Source organism: Cetorhinus maximus, chromosome 28, assembly GCF_964194155.1.
Source record: "Cetorhinus maximus chromosome 28, sCetMax3.hap1.1, whole genome shotgun sequence".
NCBI lineage: Eukaryota > Metazoa > Chordata > Chondrichthyes > Lamniformes > Cetorhinidae > Cetorhinus > Cetorhinus maximus.
Window position 1 is genome coordinate 16,078,692 of NC_135906.1, and position 19,017 is coordinate 16,097,708.

Below are 19,017 nucleotides of genomic sequence, written 5' to 3' on the forward strand. Positions count from 1 at the left end.
TCAGGGCACAAGGTCACCTGTAATTTTTTTTCTCATTCACAATTTTTGTAAAGTTTCAATGAATGAATGTCTATATCACAATTAATGCGTATCTTTAGTACCTCCATTGTAGAGATGTCACTTAAGATATTTGCTGAATAGAATCCAATTACTGCTGTTTCCACAAGAATCAGTGTTTCAGTAGTCAAGAGCACTTTTAACAACTCTTCTTTTCTTAGCTTCCCAAACTAAAGGACGGCACTTTCCATTCTCGCCCATCAGAAATAAAATAAAACCAGCTGCACCAGCATACTCTTCAGGAAGATTAGCATGTAAAGCACCACTAGAGAGCAATAGTGATAGGCGATTCAATAGTTAGGGAAACAGATAGGCGTTTCTGTGGCCGCAGACATAAATCCAGGATGGTGTGTTGCCTTCTTGGTGCCAGGGTTAAGTATGTCGCTGAGTGCCAGCAGAGCACCTTGAGGGGGGAGGGTGAATGGCTAGTAGTCGCGGTCCACATCGGTACCAATGACATTGGCAGAAAGAGGGATGTGCAGTCAGAATTTAGCGAGCTAGGTAGAAAATTAGCAAGCAGGACCTCAAAAGTATTAATCTCTGGATTACTCCCAGTGCCATATGCAAGCGAGTACAGAAATAGAAAGAAAAGACAGATAAATGCGTGGTTGGAAAGCGTGCAGCAGGGAGGGCTTTGGATTCTTGGGACATTTGGACTGGGTCTGGGGGAGATGGGACATGTACAGGGTTGTACCTGAAAAGAGCCAGGACTGAGTTCCTTGTGGGGCAAATTGCTAGTGCTGTTGGGAGGGGTTTTAAACTAAATCAGGAGGGGCGTGGGAACTAGAATATAATATTAGAGAGGAATACCACGATGCACAGAATATTGGGAAAGATAGACAACACTAGACTCTGAAGAGTCATACGGACTCGAAACGTTAACTCTGTTTCTCTCTCCACAGATGCTGTCAGACCTGCTGAGTTTTTCCAGCATTTTCTGTTTTTATTTTATAGACAGTACTAGAGTAGGGAATAGTAAGTTACTAGGTAGGGTTAAAGTAAAGGAGAAAGCAATAAAGTCTAAATCAGGGTTACCGTGCATGTATGTGAATGCATGGAGTGTGGTAAATAAGATTGGTGAGTTACAGGTGGAAATATGATGCTGTGGCTATGACAGAGACCTGGCTCAAAGAAGGGCAAGACTGGGTGTTAGATATTCCCAGATATAAGGTGTTCAGGAAAGATAGGAAATGAAGAAGATGAGGGGTGGCAGTATTGAGTATGGAGAGCATTGCAGTGCTGGAGAATGAGGATGATCCAGAGCAGTCAAGGACAAAATCTATTTGGCTAGAGCTAAGGAACAAAACTGGTGCAGTTACATTGCTCGGACTGGTCTATAGGCCACCAACTAGTGGGAAGGATTTAAAGGAACAAATTTGCAAAGGAAGTTACAGACAGGTGCAAAAATTATAGAGTACTTATAAGGGGAGACTTTAATTATCCAAATATAGACTGGGATAGTGCTAGTGTAAAGGGCATAGAGGGGCAAGAGTTCCTAGATTGTGATCGGGAAAATTTTCTTCAGCAGTATGTTTCCAGTCCATTGAGGAAGGAGGCGCTGACAGACCTGGTTCTTGGAAATGAAGTGGGCCAAGTAGATCAAGTGTCAGTTGGAGAATATTTAGGGGACAGTGCTCATTGTGTCATAAGGTTTAGGGTAACTGGGAAAGGACAAAGAACAGCCTAGAGTAAGAAAAATTAACTGGAGGAAAGCTACCTTCAATGATAAGAACAGATCTGGGCCAAATAATTTGGAGCCAAAGGCTGGCAGGAAGAATGGTAGCTGAACAATGGGCTACCTTTAAAGAAGAGATGATTCGGGCACAGTCTAGGTATATTCCCTCGAAAGGGAAAAGTAAGGCAAACAAATCCAGAGCTCCCTGGATGACAAAGGAGGTAGAAATTAAAATAAAGAAGAAAAAGTGTGCTTATGAAAGGTGTTAGATAGAAACTGCAATTGAGAACCAGGCTGAATATAGAAGGTTCAGAGGGGAGGTTAAGAAGAAAATAAGGGAAGCAAAGAGGGAGTATGAAAAGGGACTAGTTGAGTTGCTCATTTGGAGAGCCAGTGCAGACACGATGGGCCAAATGGCCTCCTCCTGCACCATAACAGTTCTGTGATTCTGTAAAGATAACTAGCTCCCTGTTCTTTGGGTCAGCAAAAGATGGTAACTGAAGTATATGTACTTAGTGCACATAATACTAGTACTATGTAAGTATAGTACTAAGTAAGTGTATGTACTTAAAGTACATATTTACCCAGATGTAATTTTCATAATGTTTTATTTTTCTGTAAATTATTCTCTACTTTGGGGTGTTTCATCAAAGTGCTAAACTCCAACACATCAAAATTAGATTCTGGCCTAATCTGAGTGCACATCAGATTGTTTTACCTCTCTTACTCATTTACTCTAAAGTTATTTTCAACCACCAAAACTTCACAAACATGAGAACTTCTGCATCTAACAAAGGAAGTTAGATGGTTAAAAAGACTTTGAAATAAAAATGGAAAATTTTGGAATAAATCAGCGGGTCTGGCAACATCTATGGAGAGAGAAACAGAGTTAACGTTTTGAGTCCAATATGACTTTTCTTCGGAACTGGAGAGAGGTAGAAATGTGATGGGTTTCATGCTGTTGAAAAAGAGGGGGAGGGGCAGGTAGAGCAAAATAGAAGGTCAGGGATAGGTAAGAGGGCAGGAGAGATTAAATGACAAAGATGTCATGGCACATGACGTGACAGATTTGTGGCCTTATTTCATTGTCTGATCTATTCAAGCTATGGCCTTTACTTCCTCTTTTATGCCTGCCAGGACTGCTACTACAAGAGATTTCTCTCTTGCACTATTGGAGGCTTTATCTCCAGTAAATGATCGTTTCCTGATGTAAGAATCACTTCCAGACTCACTATCACTACTTGTAGTGCGCTTTCTTACTTTCCACTCTTTCACCCCATTCTGCCAGTCCATGCACTTTGCCACGATCATGAACATTCAACCAAAGTTTGAACATAACTAGTAGCTTTTCTTGCACATCCCTCAATTGTCATATCGCTGTATTCATTAGTCCTTGCTGGAATATATGTCACCCATGTACCTGCTGTGGGGAATTGTTCTGTGGTTGTGATAGCTCTGCCATGTGTGACATTGCCATTATCCAGCTCTTGAATTACCTCGAAAAACTCAGCAAGTCTGGCAGCATCGGCGGAGAAGAAATCAGTTAACGTTTCGAGCCTCCATGGCCCTTCGGCAGAACTGCAGCATAGTTTCAACAAGGGAGAAATATAAATTGGTTTAAGGTGGGTGGGGGGGGCGGGGAAGAGACACATTGAGGGTGTGGTGTGAGCAGATAATCAAAAGATGTCAGAGACAAAAGGGTCAAAGAGGTGTTGAAGGTGGTGGTCTTTGTCTGAGAAAAGTGCTAATTAAGAATGGAAAACAGGATATTCAAAGTACAGCTCTAGTGGGGGTGGGGTGGAAAGACTAAAGGTTTTAGTTTTAGATTTAAAAATAATGGAAATAGGTGGGGAAAGAAGAATCTATATAAATTATTGAAAAAAAACGGGTGGGGGGGGGAAAAGAAACGGGGTGGGGATGGGGGGAGGGGGAGTTTAAGATCTGAAGTTGTTGAATTCAATATTCAGCCCAGAGGGCTGTAAAGTGCCTAGTCGGAAGATGAGGTGCTGTTCCTCCAGTTTGCGTTGGGCTTCACTGGAACAATGCAGTAAGCCAAGGACAGACATGTTGGCAAGAGAACAGGGTGGAGTGTTAAAATGGCAAGCGACAGGGAGGTTTGGGTCTTTCTTGCGGACAGACCGCAGGTGTTCCGCAAAACGGTCGCCCAGTTTGCGTTTGGTCTCTCCAATGTAGAGGAGACTGCATTGGGAGCAACGAATGCAGTAGACTAAGTTAGGGGAAATGCAAGTGAAATGCTGCTTCACTTGAAAGGAGTGTTTGGGCCCTTGGACGGTGAGGAGAGAGGAAGTGAAGGGGCAGGTGTTGCATCTTCTGCGTGGGCATGGGGAGGTGCCATAAGTGGGGGTTGAGGAGTAGGGGGTGATGGTTGTTTTGTTTTGGATTTCCAGCATCCGCAGTAGCTTTTAGCTTTTTGTTTTTATCTTGAATTACCTCATTCTGTTCCTCAGGACCATCACAAAAAAAATGCCCATTTGAGGTATAAGGTGCCTCATTTACTTCTATCAACTGCTCAAAGTCTGTGGTTTTATAATTAACTGCAATTAATCATGAGGAATGAACCTCAACAGTTTGATTGCAAAGTTTGACAAGTACTGTCTTACCATCACGACCAATTACCTTGGGACTTTTCATTCGCTATGACTCTCTTTTATAGAGACCAAATCTTGTGAATTGAACTCTGTCTCTATCTAAGGTGAAAATATTTCTGTCTTTATCCCATACCTTTGAACCCGTGGCAACTACTTTGTCAAAGTCACATGCCAATGTAAGACTTAAAATAGGACATGTGGACATCTTTCAATTCTTACAGATTTCACAATACTCACTAATCTCTTATATTAGCCTTGTATATTTCTCATCAACTGCATCTGCATCTTCTAGCAGAATTTTTGACAAGTAGGGTAGGTAACTTATCCGTGTATCTATAAAATTTTGGTTTTTCCTCTCTTATCCTTATTACTGGATGCATTAATACATGCCTAACAATCTGATGAGAAACATCAAGCTTTGTTTGTTGTGGGGATACAGAAATGTCCTGACTGGATAAACAGCAGATCAACGCTTTTCCAAAATTTAATTGCCTTTTCTTGTTCCATGTCAAGTTTCATTTGTGTCTTTTACGCGGAAGGTTTACTCACAGCATAGGTATCTCCCTAGAAACTACAATGTACTTATGAAATGGCTTACTCCAGCCATTTAATAAGGAATTCAGTCTTAAGTGATCTCAAAATGTTGTCATTGCCAAAATGAAGGAAAATAGTGTTTTTATATTTTTTAACTTTGCATTGATCATAGAGTCATTATGGCACGGAATGAGGCCGTTAGGCCCATCAAATCTATGCTGGCTGTCCTATCAGTCCCATTCCCCCGCTCTATTCCTGTAGCCCTGCAAGTTTATTTCACTCAAGCGCCCATCCAATTTCTTTTTGAAATCATTCGTCCTATTCGCTTCCACCACCCTTGTAGGTAGAGAGTTTCTGTTCATTACTACTTGCTGTGTAAAAATGTTCTTCGTATTTCCCCTGTATCTCTTGCCCAAACCTTAAATCTGTGTCCCCTGGTCTTGTACCATCAACTAATGGAAATAGTTATTCTTTGCCTACCTTATCTAAACCTGTCATAATCTGTACCCCTCTATCAAGAATTCCTTGAATCACATTTGCTCGAAGGAGAACTACCCCAGCTTCTCAAACCTAACCTTGTAGCTAAAATCTATCATCCCAGGAACCATTCTGGTAAATCTCCTCTACACCCTCTCAAGGGCCCTCACATCCTTCCTTAAGTGTGGTGACCAGAACTGGACGCAATACTCTAATTGTGGTCTAATCAGAGCTTTATGCAAGGTTGAGCACAACCTCCCTGCTTTTGTACAAAACAAAAGTCACGCTCAGTGAAGTCCAAGATCCCATATGATTTGCTAATTACTCTCTCAATATGCTCTGCTGCTACCTGCAAAGATTATGCACATGAACCCCCAGGGGCATCTGTCCAGGCACATTTTTTAGAACTGTGCCGTTTAGTTTGTACTGCCTCTCCTTATTGCTTACCAAAGAGCATCACCTCACACTTCTCTTTATTAAACTCCATATGCCACTTGTCTGCCAATTGTGCTTGCCTATCCATGGCCTGTTGCAATTGATTCATATCATCCTCACTGTCAGGTACACCTCCAAGTTTGGAATCATCGGCAAATTTTGAAATTTTACTTTGTGTTTCAATATCCCCAAGTCGCTTATAAATATTAAAAAAACAGTGGTCCTATCTCTGATCCTTGCGAAACATCATCATCTCCCATCCTTCAGTCTGAAAAATAACCATTTACCACAACTCGCTGTTTTCTGTCCTTAAGCCAATTTTTTAATCCAAGTTTACACTGACCTCCTATTCCATGAGCCTCAATTTTGTTAATCAACCTTTAATGTGGTACTTGGTCAAAGGATTTCTTCAAATCCATATTAAGGCAACATCCATTTTATTTCTTTCATCAACCTTCTCTGTTACTTCATTAAAAAATTCAATTAGATTAATCAAGCATGATCTTCCTTTTACAAATCCGTGCTGGCTCTCCTTAATTAACTGAAACCTCTCCAAGTGGTTATTGTTTCTAAACCTCAGTCACCAATGGTATTAAACTGACCGCCCTGTAGATGCTAGAAATACCCTTATACCCTTTCTTGAGTAAGGTTGTCACATTTTCCACTCTCCAATCCTTTGGCACCTCCCCCATATCTAGGGAAGTTTGAAAGTTTATGGAATGTCCAAGGATTCGTTTGCCCCTTAATACTGTTCCAATTTTGTGTCCTGCTGATATAACCAGATTTGCAATGCATGCTTTCATCACCATTCTGTCCATTATATTTTGTTACATTGATGCTTGTGTCCTATGTTTGGACTACAGTAAAGTCCCGCCTTTTGCGACTTCCTTGTTTGTACACCACATTGCCCATTGCGTGAGCAATGTTCGCTTATCCGCATTTGAAATGTCCGAATCTCTGCACTGATTCTTTGACAGGTACACTCTTTGAGCTTAACTGGAGTATGGGTCAGTTAATTTACTATGAGAGAAAAGGAAATAGACTGGATGTCAGGTGATTTGTCTTTTCTCAGAGAGTAGTCAGCCTCTGGCATACAATACAGGCTGGTGTGGTAGGTGCTTTCCTTCGTTCAAAAGGAATTGGACTAGTTTGTGTCAGGGACAGAAATCACAGAAAACAAGATGGAAGTGTCTTTATAAATCTCTATAATCCTTGGTTCGTGTGACTGTTATGGCACAGTCGATGTTAAATGCTAAGTTGTTCAAACCCAAAGGGAAACTTGAAACAACTGCCACAACTTGTTTTGCAGTTTTATAAATTTCAAGATGTATGCCTTAATTCAGTCGTAATAAGATCACCAAGCCTTATAGGTTTTTACAAGACTAGATTACATTTATTAATAAGAGAAATGATTTTAAACACATACATATATCTACAAATTACTACTATGATAACTTCTGAATCCCCTACTTAATCTGACTCCCAGTTGCACTTTCTTTAAGGTAACAGTAAGATACATAGATTTTAAAAGACCCAGGCAAGGTGACACATAATACCCTGAACCAGTCAGATTCAAAGCGAGTTTTCTTAACTTCAGTTCTTTGAAAACAGCAGCTTGAGGCATAGATGCTGAAGGCTTTTCCACTTGTTAGGTCTTAAAACTGCCAACCCTTACACACAGCTTTCGCTCCTTTATACGTATTTTCCCCTTTGAATGCAAATTCCCATTGTTTCACTATGCCTTTGGACTTTATCTTTCTGATAATAAAAATCTCTCATAGCACTAAGTTTTACCAGTAGTCTTTGGGGAAAATAAACACACTGTTTCTAAACTTTATCTGGCTAGGTGACACATTTCACCCTTCTTTGAGAACAATCTAGTATGTTTTGTCAAAAAATGCAAATGTCCTTTTACACCTTACATTCTAAACTTTCCCCATGTTTACATCAAAGTCTTCAGACCAGCTATCTTTAATCCAATTAAGTCTCTCACACACACACTGACAGATACAGACACAGATACCACTATTTTACAATAAATTCCAATAACATTATGAGAATTATTATATTTTCCTGACATGACCACCTTGGCTGATTTCAGTAACCTGAAGGGGGGTGCGGGGGATCGGAGAGTGTTCCAGGACATATTTTACCCCTTGTTGGCCCTGGGTATTTCTCTTTTTTATTGACCACGATTTTTATATGGGTTGTGAATAAAACATGCCAGTGCTGGAAATCAAAAACAAAAAGCAAAATGTGGTGTACCTGAATGCACCGCAGGTCTAAGAGCTTCAGTGAAGCGAAACGCAGCTTTCTGTAGAGTACTGTAACTGCCCATAACAATGCTGCCCTCATATTGCTGGAACCTATCCAACTGAGTCCCATTCAAAAGCGAGTTCCTCCTTCGCAATTTCGCTATTTGCGAGGTTTCGCTGGAATATAACCCCTGCGAATGGTGGGACTTTACTGTATTTAAAAATCTGGTAACCACTGAGTCTTTTACTTTTTGTGCCACAGTGGAATGCCTCATTTGTTTCATGAGGGCTGAAAGGAATAACTGTTTCCCCAGGAATCTCTTTAAAGCAGCAGACATCTGATCCAACATAATCTTCTTTAAGAACTGGATGCCAGTTAGGACCAGTTGCTTGTCTCTATGATCTAGTAATTTTAATGCTAGTATTGATTCAGGGATTCCCGAACTTGAACTTTATCAGCTTTTTGTACAGTTTGCTGAAGTTCGCGATGTGCTCTTCCATGGAACGCCCATACTTTTTTTTAGAAAGCTATCAAATTCTGACCATATCTCAAATGCATTTAACGGCTCATCTTTCTTTCAGATCCATGTATTAGAGAATCAAAACCTTCTGCATTATTCCATTGAGTGGCAATAATCTCAGAAAATACCTCACTTCTGATTTTACTTTGTTCAGGAAGCAACCACACAAGTCCATAGCTTGTTTTCTCTTTGGTGAAATATTAACCCATGTCTATATATCAGTCTCATTCTACCACTGGTCATATGGTTCAAACTCAGAGAACGTCAGAGGGTAATCGTACCTCAATGATTTAAACTTGCTTTCTGCTGTTTTCCACATTGCTAGGATTTCAAGTTTTATATTCAAAAGAAGAAAATAATAGTTTCCAACATCCATTGTTAGCCAACCATTCCTTGCTATCATGTAAAAACTCAATATCTAGGTGATGAAGGATTGATTACTGGGGCCTAGTCTTTATTCACTTAAAAGCTTTTACTGACAGAAATATATAGCATATTATGCACCCCCAACAAAAATCCCTAATTCAACTTGGCCCTTATATATGTGAGCACAGCCCAATGAACCCGCCTCCTAAATGCATTTATACAATTAACAGCTTTTATTTGCAGCTCATTAGTATGAGAGATATTAGTATTGGGAAACTGAATAGTTGGGGGGTAATTTTGACATTGGACAATAGTACAAAATTGGTGAAATTGGTTCAGCTGATGAAAATGAAAATAATGAGAGATGTGTAATGGACAGCAGTTTCATGCATTCACTTGCTACTTAATTTTGCCTTAGCATTGTGGCAGTGTCACTGGCTCCTGACACAAGGATTGCAAAAGTAAACTTGGCAGATTTATTATGGCCAGCAGCCAGGAACTTAAGAATGTACGAAACCAGGAAAGATAATTTTGATTTAATTGGTCAACCCACATACATGCGACAGCCACCAAGAAATTAAATAGGGAAATTAGAAGAAACTCCTTTAACCAAAGAATGGTAAGAATGTAGAGCTCACCTCCACAGGAAGTATCTGAGATGAGTAGTATAGTTGCATTTAAGTAGAAGCTAGACAAGCATGTGAGAGAGAAAGGAATACCTGGAGAGGGTTATGCTTATAGAATCAGAAAAGGCTTAAGTGGAATATAAACACCGACATGTACTGGTTGGGCCAAATGGACTGTTTCTGTGCTGTATGTTCTATGTAGTTCTACCTGTTCAACTACCTCTGAAAGTTGCTGATGTTATCAACCTTGATCCTGTCAGTCTGTGTACATGTGTGTGTATGATTGTGAATTTTGTGTGCATGTAATGTGGAGTGATAGTGAAAGTATGTATGTGTGAGTTACAGGTTCATTATGATCATGTTATTTTTACATAAGGGTGTGTTGCATAAAAGTAGCAAAGTATATTGTTTTTATTTGTACAAAATCTCATTTCAGTGAGGTCTTGTGTGTTACATTAATATTTTGTGCAAAATAATTTAAATAATTTACTCTTTCAATGTTTATAAATATAGTGTTTAATTCTGCAGCTCTGTTGCTTCTCGAACTCAATGCATGGTGTTTATGTAAAATGTTGTTTTCGGCTATTAATCCATCAGTCTATTCAGGTTAAGTTTCCCTGTGGTGATTAAAGACAAAGAGAGAGGCAGAGGCTGATGTGTGCCTGGTAGCTAAGGGCAGAGATAAGGGGCAGGGAGAACTGTTCAGCAGTGTCACTGAACACACCAGCTCAGTCCTGAATTTAGTTTTTAATAAAAACGCAATATTCCATAATTGCTGTTGTTGGTAGCACAATTCCAAATATTGTAATTCTGCTGATTTGAAAATATATAATTTAAATTTAATCTCAAGCAGAGTGCGGTTCCTGTTTGTACGGTCGGTCTGGAGTGTGTATTGCAATTGGGCTGTGACTATTAATTTACAACCTGGATTTCCTTGGTGACATTGCCCCCTTTTGGTTGATGTAGAGTTGGGAAAACAATGTGTACATGTCAGAAACCATTTTCATTAGTTTACACTAAGAGAAGCAACCTGTGTAAAAGAAAATTACAGAAATCCATTGGTAAATGGATGGTTATTTGAGGACTTCATGGATCTCTTCATGCAGTACCAGGGATCCCTGTTTCAAAATCTATGGTCTAGGCATTGAATTTATTAGTAATCTACTTGGCTATGTGTGGCAACACCTTTATTCCACCTAAGCCTTTTCTGATTCTATCAGCATAACCCAATATCCACACACATATACAGAGTAATCTCTTCATGTGCAGTCGGTGGGAAGAGCCATGCCTCCCTAATCTAGATGTAGTGCACCCTGTTACTATTTCTGACTGACTTCAGTTAACTATACACAGATCAGCAATTGAATGCTGGGACCTTCCGACTTGCATTATTCCATTCCACATTGGGCAGTGGGTTTGCCCACTGAATCAACAGGGGATGTTTCTGTCAACAGTTTATTTGGAGATCGTTGTCAGCTTGTGCATCTGTTTCTTGATTGATATATTCATGTTTAATGCGATTCAGAATTCTACACCCAGGACAGCATTTGCTTTCATAGTGACAGACTTACATCAGAGCCAAATGTCTCTTTCTATTCATAGGAGCTTTGTCTCTGACCTTTACAGACCACACCTGACTCCATGAAGCAATGACAACCTGACATCCTAAAGGGAGTGATGGAAGAGAGGGATCTGGGGGTGTATGTACACAAATCATTGAAAATGGCAGGGCAGGTTGAGAAAATGGTTAAAAAGGCATATGGGATCCTGGGCTATATTTATAGAGGTATAGAGTACAAAAATAAGAAAATTATTTTTTTTTTTTTTATTGTAAAAATATACTTTATTCATAAAAATCTTCAATCACATTCAAAACCATTTCAAAAACAACATTACAAGGGTAAAATCCAGGTTAAACTTTTACAAAATGTATCACCAGGTGCATCAGTACAAACAATATTACAGTCATTTACAGCCTTTCATTTTGATCTGTACAGCCCGAGGGGCTCTAAACAGTTCCCAGTCTCTCGGTGCGCTGTGGTAGAAAGGTCTTAGACAGCGACCCTTCCCCATTGCGCCTTTGCGGCAGCTGCCCCAAGCTTTAGTGCGTCCCTCAGCACGTAGTCCTGGACTTTGGATTGTGCCAGTCCGCAACAATCGGTCGGGGACAACTCTTTGTGCTGGAAGACCAACAAGTTTCGGGCAGACCAAAGCGCGTCTTTCACCGAGTTGATGATCCTCCAGCTGCAGTTGATGTTTGTCTCGGTGTGTGTCCCTGGGAACAGCCCGTAGAGCACAGAGTCCTGTGTCACAGAACTGCTCGGGATGAACCTCGACAGCAACCACTGCATCTCTCTCCAGACTTTCTTTGCAAAGGCACAATCCACAAGGAGGTGAACAACGGTCTCTTCCCCACCACAGCCACCTCGAGGGCATCGTGCAGAGGGGGTGAGACTCCTGGCGTGTAGGAAGGATCTGACGGGGAGGGCCTTTCTCACCACCAGCCAAGCTACGTCTTGGTGCTTGTTGGAAAGTTCTGGCGATGAGGCATTCTGCCAAATGACTTTGACAGTCTGCTCGGGGAACCATCCCACAGGGTCCACCCTCTCCTTATCCCTCAGGGCCTCTAGGACGTTACGTGCTGACCACTGCCTGATGGACTTGTGGTCAAAGGTGTTTTTCTGCATAAATTTTTCCACCAGGGACAGGTGGTACGGCACGGTCCAACTACTTGGAGCGTTCCGCGGCAGCGTGGCCAGACCCATCCTTCGCAACACCGGGGACAGGTAGAACCTCAGCACGTAGTGACACTTGGTGTTTGCGTACTGAGGGTCTACGCACCGCTTGATGCAGCCGCACACAAAGGTGGCCATCAGGATGAGGGCGATGTTGGGCACGTTTTTTCCCCCTTTATCTAGAGGCTTGTACATCGCGTCCCTGCAGACACGATCCATTTTCGACCTCCAGATAAAGCGGAAGATGGCTCGAGTGATCGCCATCGCGCAGGAGTGGGGAATGGGCCAGACCTGCGCCACGTACAGCAACAGCGAGAGTACCTCACACCTGATGACCAGGTTCTTACCCGCAATGGAGAGGGAGCGTCGCTCCCACATGCCCAGTTTCCTTTTCACCATAGCCACTCGCTCCTTCCAGTTTCTAACGCATGCCCCGGTCCCTCCGAACCATATCCCCAGCACCTTCAGGCCGTCAGCCCTGACAGTGAAGGGGACAAAGGATCGGTCAGCCCAGTTCCCAAAGAACATGGCCTCGCTCTTCCCACGATTTACCTTGGCTCCCGAGGCCAGTTCGAACTGGTCGCAGACGTGCATCAGTCTGCGCACCGACAGCGGATCCGAGCAGAAGACGACGACGTCGTCCATGTACAGGGAGGCTTTTACCTGAGTGCCTCCACTGCCTGGGATCGTCACTCCTCTTATGCCCGGATCCTTCCTGATGGACTCGGCAAAGGGTTCTATGCAGCACACAAAAAGGACAGGCGAGAGAGGGCAGCCCTGCCTGACTCCAGATTTAATCGGAAAGCTAAAAATAAGAAAATTATGGTGAAACTTTATAAAACACTGAGATAAAACACTGGTTCAGCCTCAACAGGAGTATCGTGCCCAATTCGGGGCATCACACTTTATGACGGATGTGAAGGCTTTAGAAGAAGGTGCAGAATAGATTAGGCACTTCAGTTACATGGATAGATTGGAGAAGCTGTGGCTGTTTTCCTTAGAGAAGAGGAGGTTGAAAGAAGATTTGGGAGAGGTGTTCAAAATCATGAGGAGTCTGGACAGAGTAAATAGGGAGAAACTGTTCCTATTGGTGGAAGGATGGAACCAGAGGGCACAGATTTAACGTGAATGACAAAAGAACAAAAGGCAACATGAGGAAAAATCTTTTTACACCATGAGTAATTAAGGATCTGGAATGGACTATCTGAGAGAGTGGTGGAGGCACATTTAATTGTGGCTTTCAAAAGGGAATTGGATAATTAACTTAATAGAAAAAATTACAGGGCTATGAGGAAAAGACAGAGGACTGGGACTAGCTGAGTTCCTCTTGCAGAGAGACAGCATGGATGTGACAGGCCATTTGTGCTGTAACTATTCTATGATTCTGTATGCCTAGGAGGCAAGCTTCAGTAAAGCATGTCTGCTTTAATTCTGGGGCATTGAAGAATAGATATTTTAAAGAGCCATGCAATCAGCAACTCCTCCATCATGGTACAAATGGTTCCAAGTATGATGAAAGGTTATGGGCTTGTGATTAAAATGCTGCTGTGTTTCATCATCTGCTTTCAATATTAGGATACAGAAGATTTGCTGCAACTCTGCTCAAGATTACCATTCTACTCCTCATTTCATGACAATTCCCTGCATTTTTAATACACAGAACCTCTTTTCATTCCTCTGTTTATGGAGATATTATGCATCAGATGGAATGTACCATAGTTTGTAACAACCTGAACCTCTGGGGTTTGTAAAGCATCTGTTCAAACCCAAGTAAATTCGTCAACTACTCACGTCTTTGACACTTGGCCTAGTCTTCATTCCCATAAAGTTCTCCACAGATTGGAAGATCTGCTGCAGATGTTTCTCATTCCACGTCTGGAACTTGCCTTAATAGTCCAACCAGCAGGGCTGTGTTCTTCACTTGCTTCCTGTATTCTGTACCGGTCTTTCCATTGAGTGCTGTTAGCTTCACATTCTTTGCTAATTAACTTCTTTCCAAACCTGCAAGTAGATATGATGGCATCGTGAACATGGACAAACAGAAATGTCTTCTTATAGGATTGAAAAAAATCAAGTGTTCTCTCTGCTGGAAAACAATGTCATTTGTAAAAGAACAAAAGAAATCTATCAGAAGAAGGTTTTTCTAGAAGTAAGGGAAGACTCAATTTTGTGGCTTGAATCTGTCCCCCTTTCTCTGTTAATTCCTGCTGGGGTACGGTTCTAAGCATCTCATATCTTAGCTAAGAGGCTACTCATTTGAGCCCATTCAGTGGGTATAGACAGATGATTCAACTTGAGAGTATCATTTCCCAATGCCCATAAATGTGCACTTTCCACATGGGGTCACTGAATAACGAAGCTGTCTGTCCTCCCCCCTTCCCATGCTGGTGATTTTGTAGGTGCCTTGCTGATGTCCAGCTATGACCTGCTAGCTCAGCATTGACTAAATGGAACTTAAATTTGTCTGCTGTTGTGACTCAGTACCAAAGCAGACAGTGTGCTTACCTCCTCAGCCATCGACTGTTTAGCTAACTGACCTGTTTTCCAATGTTGATGTAGTGTATTTGCCAATGACACCTGATACACTGAAATGTGAAGCAAACAAGATTCCAATTAAGCTATGACCATTGGGCCTCAGCTGAATGTTGTTTGGTTAGAATGCAAATGGTCCTGAATCTCTCACTCTTGACATGCAGGATAAGCAGACATGAGTTACAACATATCTCAGCATTTCAGTAGGTTTTATAATAATTCTCACTTTATTCTGTCATTAGTGGTTTCAGTGAATTACAATGCTCTTATTCCCTCCTTCCTCTCTATCTGTTTAGAATTTCTTTTTTCACTTCAGCTAAGTTCATTCAGCTGAGAACAAAAACAGTGACCTATCTTGTAGCCTTGGGTACTGTTCTCTGTCTGTACCTTATTTCAATGGATTAAAATAGTAGCATTCTTTTTTTCTGCTTCCTATTCAGTAACAGTAAGCCTTCCCCTACAGCAAGGTAGTTTTCTAAGAAATGTCACATTTTGTAAACCTTCAACCCAACAGATAGAACTGCACACTCGACAGCCTTATGGAATCTGCACCACAACAATAATATGGCATCCAGTCAAGATCTCTTTATTATTCTTTCACGGGGTGTGGGCATCAATGACTAGGCCAGCATTTATTGCCCAATGCTAATTGCCCTTGAGAAGGTGGTGGTGAGCCACCCTTCTTGAACTGCTGTAGTCCATGTGGTGTAATAACACCCACAGTGCTATTAGGAAGGGAGCTCCAGTATTTTGACCCAGCAACAGTGAAGGAATGACGATATAGTTTGAAGTCTGGATGGTGTGTGGCTTGAGGAGGAACTTGCAGGTGGCAGTGTTCCCATGCATTTGCTGTCCTTGTCCTTCAAGTTGGTAGAAGTAATGGATTTGGAAGGTGCTACCAATCAAGCGGACTTTTTTGTCCCAGATTGTGTCAAGCTTCTTCAGTGTTGTTGGAGCTGCACCCATCCAGGCAAGTGGAGAGTATTCCATCACTTGTGCCTTGTAGATGGTGGACAGGCTTTGGGGAGTCAGGAGGTGGGTTACCCTCCACAGAATTTGCAGCTTCTGACCTGCTTTTGTAGCCACAGTATTTATATGGCTAGTCCAGTTCAGTTTCTGGTCAATAGTAACCTCCCCAGGATGTTGATAGTGGGCAGATCAGTGATGGTAATTTCTTTGAATGTCAAGGGGAGATGTTTGGATTCTACCTTGTTGGAGATGGTCATTGCCTGGCGCAAATGTTGCTTGCCACTTATGAGCCCAAGCCTGAATATTGTCCAGGTTTTGCAGCATATGGATATGGACTGTTTCAGAATCTGAGGCGTCACAAATAGTGCTGAACATTGTGAAGTCATCAGCGAATGTCCCCACTTCTGACCTTATGATGGAGGGAAGGTCATTGATGAAGCAGCTGAAAATGGTTGGGCCTAGGACACAATCCTGAGGAACTCCTGCTATGATGTTCTAGGACTGATATGGTTGACGTCCAACAACCATCTTCCTCTGTGCTAGGTATGATTCCAACCAGTGGAGGGTTTTCCCCCTGATTCCCATTGACTCCAGTTTTGCTGATGCCACACCCGGTCAAATGCTGCCTTGATGCCAAGTGCAGTCACTCTCACCTCACCTCAGAAGTTCAGCTCTTTTGTTCATATTTGGACCAAGGTTGTAATGAGGTCAGGGGCTGGGTGGCCCTGGTGGAACCCAAACTGAGCGCCAGTGAGCAGGTCAATGCCGAGTAAGTGCTACTTGATTGCAATGTTGACGACCCATTCCATCACTTTGCTGATGATCGAGAGTAGACTGTTGGAGCAGTAATTAGCCGGGTTGGATTTGTCCTGCTTTTTTGACAGGACATACCTGGGCAGTTTTCCACATTGCTGGATTAATACTAGTGTTGTAGCTGTACTGGAACAACTTGACTAAGGGCACAGCTAGTTCTGGAGCACAAGTCTTCAGTACTATTGCTGGAATGTTGTCAGGGCCCATAGCCTTTGCAGTATCCAGTGCCTTCAGCCGTTTCTTGATATCATGAGCAGTGAATCGAATTGGCTGAAGACTGGCATCTATGAAGCCTCCTCCTCCAGTTAGTTATTTCATTGTCCACCACCGTTCACGACTGGATGTGGTAGGACTGCAGAGCTTAGATCTGATCTGTTGATTGTGATATCACTTAGCTCTGTCTATTGCATGCTGCTTTCACTGTTTGGCATGCAAGTGATCCCATGTTGTATCTTCACCAGGTTGACACCTCATTTTTAGGTATGCCTGGTCCTTCTCCTTGCATGCCCTCCTGCACTCTTCATTGAGCCAAGGTTGATCCCCCAGTTTGATGGTAATGGTAGAGTGGGGGATATGCCAGGCTATGAGGTTTCATATGCTGGTTGAATGTAACTCTGCTGCTGTTGATGGCCCACAGCGCCTTATGGATGTCCAGTTTTGAGTTGTCAGATCTGTTCAAAACGTATCCCATTTAGCATAGTGCTTGTTATGCAACAGATCCACAAGGAATGTACTGGAAGCCAACAATTTCAGTGAGATTCTGAACAATACAAATTAAGTGGAGCGTGCTGATGTTCAGGAGATGAAGCTGAGAACTTAAATCAAAATCCCATGTAATTCTTGATGTTTATAATCAATGGAATTCTTCACAGTCAAGCTTCTTCTAATGGCAGGAATTTGATACTTTTAATATCCCATATGTGATCATCCTTTTTGGAATTATTAAATGCAATTATATAGCAAAGGTTACACCATCTTTTGTTCACTAACTAATGCAAAAAATGTTGAGTCACCTGCTAACAACACAAAAGCACGTTGAGGCTGAGTACTATGTATATGGTGCCTCAGAGATTATACTGTCAGGTTAAGGAATACTAACACTTTGTTCAGCAGTGATATTCACAAAAATGATGCGTATTAAAAAGAAAGAAAAGCTTACATTTATATACTGCCTTTCACAATCTCAGGATGTCCCAAAGCAATTTATAGCCAGTGAAGTGGTTTTGAAGTATGTTCATTGTTGCAATGTGGCATCAGCTTTGCGCACAGTAATGTCCCACAAACAGCAATGTGATAATGACCGGACAATGTGTTTTAGTAATGTTGGTTGAAAGATAAATGTTGATCAGGAAAGTGAGAACTCCGCTGCTTCTCTTCGAAATAACACCATGGGATCTTTTACATCCAGCTGAGAGGGCAGGCAGGGCTATGGTTTTCCATCTCACCTGAAATATGGTAGGTGCAACAGCCCAGTACTCTTTCAATACTGAAGTGGAATGTCAGCCTGCATTATGTGCTCATGTTCTTGAACTTTGGTTTGAATCCACAACTTTTTGACACAGTGGTGAGCCTGCTATCACTCATGTGCATCAAACTCCTACATTTTAATTGGGCACCTCTACTCAGCTGATATGAGGAGTACACCATGTGAGGAAATAATGGGTGAGAACTCATCTCCCATTGCTCCATGGTAGTATGAAACCTATACTACTGGACTGCTGTTTTCCAGTGTTGCGGCATTAATATGATAGAAGTGTAAAAGCTTGCTTGGGAATTCCCAAATTCTCAGCTGGCAAAGGCACTGGACAGCTGAACTATACAAGTTATGAAGGACCCAGGTACAGCTGTTGGACAATGCTAAGTAAGATGGCTACAGTGTGCACTATCTATATAATGCATTGATGCAAGGCTTCTTCAACAGGACCTCCCAAACTTGCAGCCTCCACCACCGAGAAGGACAAAGGCAGCAGATGGGAACATTGCCTCCTTAGAGCAGAGAAGGTTAAGAGGAGATTTGAAAGAAGTGTTCAAAATCATGAACGGTTTGATAGAGTAAATAGGGAGAAACTATTTCCAGTCCCAGATGTAACCAGTGGACACAGATTTAAGATGATTGGTAAAAGAACCAAAGGCAAAATGAAGAAACATGTTTTCTTACACACTGAGTTGCTGTGATCTGGACTGTGCTGCCTGACAAGAGTAGTGAAGTCAGATTCAAAAAGAATTGGATAAATACATGAAGGGAAAAGATTTACAGGGCTATGGGGTATGCGCAAGAGAGGAGATTAATTGAATAGTTCTGCCAAAGAGCTGGCACTGACATGCTGGGCCAAGAGGCCTTCTTCTGTGCTGTTTCATTCTATGGCCTGAATTTTTAACTCGGTGGGTGGGCGCGATCAGCGGGCCCAGGATC